The sequence below is a fragment of the Myotis daubentonii genome, chromosome 2 (assembly GCF_963259705.1).
Source record: "Myotis daubentonii chromosome 2, mMyoDau2.1, whole genome shotgun sequence".
NCBI lineage: Eukaryota > Metazoa > Chordata > Mammalia > Chiroptera > Vespertilionidae > Myotis > Myotis daubentonii.
In genome coordinates, this window is record NC_081841.1 from 173,003,474 (window position 1) to 173,007,109 (window position 3,636).

Here is a 3,636-nt window from a genome sequence, read left to right on the forward strand (position 1 = left end):
AAGCATTATACTGATTCTTATTGGCTTGATTAAGAGGGTTTTTCTCCAAGTGAGGCTGTTAAAGGAGAAGTAAGGGCAAATCTTACATCAGTGTTTACTTTCAAGGTAACATTGAGCCGACTTGGCATAATAGCTAAGACATAATCTTTCTGATCTCTCCCTTTATTGCCTCACTACAAGTTTATAGCCATCTCATACAGAATATTTAATTCTCAAGGGATGCAATGCACCATATGACATATCCTTTAGATACTATAGGTCCTTGTATATATAACATCAATTTTTTTCTTTCACTTAGTCACTTTTCAAAGCTGCAATCTTAAATTTTATATACCCATCATTAACTCAGCCAAAATGAATTACTTTTTAGGTGGTGTTTCCATATTACTTTTTAAAATTATTAACATTTGCTATAACAGTGGGTTTCTTTTGTTTCTTTTTTACTTTTTTTTTTAAAAAAAACAACAACAATATTTGGCTATGAGAACCTAGAGGGCAGGAATCTTTTGTCATTTATCTTTTTAACCTTAGCACATGAAGGAAGGGATGCAGGAATATGTACTCAGTGTTGACAACCTGTTGAGCCATCAGGAAGGAAAGAAGACATGAGCTCAACACTATACGAAATACACAGTAGTAAAGTTTCTAGAGTAGTAAAAACGTCTTAGATTTTTAGAGGTTTAATTAGTGAAATTTCATTTCAGGGTGTGAACTCAGTCAACAAGAATAGCTAAAAACTCAATCCATTGGAAAAAAATCTGATGACTTTTCCAATTAAATGCCAAGCCACTTACTGATTAAATTTGATAGGACTAATTAAATTCTCCCCCAATGAAATGGAAATTGATGCAAATATCTGTAATTGAGACACATTGATCACAATGCACATGTATGCAAGGGAGAATTTCCTCAAATTGCTTAATAAATATTATACTTGCTGTATTTGGTGGTGTCTGACTTCCAAAATGCAACCATTAGAAAAATAATACTTAGGGTACCATTGTTGATGTCTGTGTTATTTTAAAATTAAACAATGGGTTTTACTACATAGGAATACTCATTCTGTAGGAAACAATAAAGTAATAGTTGATTATTTGAGGATTAATTCAGAGTTATTCATAACTTTCTTATCTTGTTCTTTGACTATTCTGTTTCCTGATGGTAGGTCTTCCTTTGAAGTTTTGTGTGTGTGTGTGTGTGTGTGTGTGTGTGTGTTTTCTTTTTTTAAAACATATGTTTATTGATTTCAGAGAGTAAGAGAAAGGGAGAGAGTTAGAATCATCAATGATGAGAGATAGTCATTGATTGGCTGCCTTCTGCATGCCCCTTACTGTGGAATTGAGCCCGGAATCTGGGCAGGTGCCTTTAACTGGAATCAAACCTGGGAGTCTTTAGTCCGCAGGTTGACGCTCTATCCTCTGAGCCAAACCAGCTAGAGCTGTATTTTCTTTCTTCAATATAAAATTGAACCTTGAGATGAGTTAAGTGTTCAATTTTTTCCTCATTAATGTTCCCAACTGCTTTTGGCTTCTTCCTTTAATGAAATAACCCAAATCACTACTAACAAATTAATTCATCTCCCAACTAAGAGCCACAGGCAACAGAATACATGAAGCACCATTGCTCCCCTTTCTGTAATTTTCTACCATTTTGTTTGACATACCTATACCCTCATTCTTAAAAAAATTTAGCATATGGCTCACTGTCTTTCTTTTCACTAATACTCCTGACTTCATTCTTAGTCATTTCCACATTGACATAAACTGATCTTGACCTTTTCATTATTGATTACTGAGATATCTAAACCCCTTCAACACCCAACTTTATAACCCAATGCATCCTAAGATTTTTTCATGTGCCTCAAACAATTCTTTCTTTGAGATTTTATTGGTTTTGAGGATCAGTACACAGCCATTTCAATTTGTACACAATTCTTAACATACGTGCCAGAAGTATAAAGTCATGTAGTTGTGTTTCTTTTCTAAACAGTTATTCCAGTGACTTTCCAGCTTAAAATTTAGAGGCTAACTTTCCTGAATAGAGTACCAAGTACCAATATCTTCAACTGTTGATACGTTGTTACATCAAAGTCCCACCAATTCACAATTTAATATCATATATAATCAAATTTTCAATCTTTCACAGCACACTGACAAAGTTACTGGGGAAACTGGACTATCACACCAAAGATGTTACAGATGCACACAATTCTGACTGGGAGAGCCAAGAGCAAGGAGTGGTTTTCTTTAGGAAACAATTCTACCAAAAAGTGGATAGAAGCAATTTAAAATGTTAAAGACATAGCAAACACATGACTGACTCCAAATCGACATTTAGTATGCTTTGTATTATAGGATATAAAAACTACCCCCATCTGTGGAATGTTAAGCTGATACCCAACACAATCAAAGTCTCCCATATTCAATAGCCCACTATTTTCTGGTTGTACAAAAAATAAACAACCAGCAAATGATTTCACCTCTGAAAAAGAAAAGCATTTACACTTAAAAAAATGGGATGAGATGGAATTCCCTCCTTCTTAAAAATGTTTCTAGAGCTACTAAAAAACTCACATTTACAAAATAGTTGATAAAAATATTCCTCTGGATTCTACAAGAAGGGAGACAGGGACCACTGATAAGACATGGTATATGATGTTAATCAGACTTGGCTTCTTTTTCTCCTGCTTCATCTTGACTCTACTCGTTTTTAGTTTCTCTGTTTTCTGCCGGTAGATCTTTAGGTTCCTGGTCAGCCACTTCGGCCTGCTTTCCCTTTGCTCCCCTTTCCCCTTTCATTTGCACTTTTTTGTCTTCAGATTTATCCTTTCCTGCTGCCTTTTTGGGCTTCATTTCCACTTTTGCAGGAGCAGGTTTGGTTGACAACCTGGCCGACCTGCTCTCTTGGGCTCCTCCTTGGCCGCCCCTCTGTAGAGCTGACCTTCCTCTTGGGCATCATGGCAGAGGGCCCGTGGTGCTGGGTGCCTGAGGGCCACTGCACGCCTAGTGGCTTGGTGAACCTGGGCTGCCTGGCTGCTGCCACGTCTCCCACCGCCCACGCTGCTTGACCCGCGATCGCATCTTAACTTTTGAGCCCACTTTCTTTAGTATCACATTTGAACACTGACTTGATCGCACCAAGAACACCAATCCATTAAAACTATTTTTATACCATCCAACATCATCTCATGTTCTTACTTTTCTTCTTATCCAACACTAGAGGCCCAGTGCATGAAATTCGTGGACTGGGTGGAGGGTGTCCCTCAGCCCAGCCTGTACCCTCTCTAATCTGGGACCCCTGAGGGATGTCCAACTGCCCATTTAGGATCGGGCCCAATCCAAAACTCTCACAATCCAAAACTACAGGCTCCCAACCACTCGCCTGCCTGCCTACTTGATTGCCCCTAACTGCTTCTGCCTGCTAGACTGATCACCCCCTAACCACTCCCCTGCCAGCCTGACCGACACCTAACTACTTCCCTGCCAGACTGGTTGATGCCTAACTGTTCCCTGCTGGCCCGATTGCCCCCAACTGTCCTCCCCTGCAGGCCTGGTCCCCTCAATTACCCTTCCTTGTTGGCCATCTTGTGGTGGCCATCTTGTGTGTTGGAGTGATGGTCAATTTTCATACTGGCCA

General features: G+C 39.1%; 1 pseudogene; it reads right to left on the minus strand.

The window, feature by feature from the left end:
* Nucleotides 1-2,336: 2,336 nt before the first annotated feature.
* On the minus strand, nucleotides 2,337-2,955 carry LOC132226396 (non-histone chromosomal protein HMG-14-like; annotated as a pseudogene).
* Nucleotides 2,956-3,636: the final 681 nt, after the last annotated feature.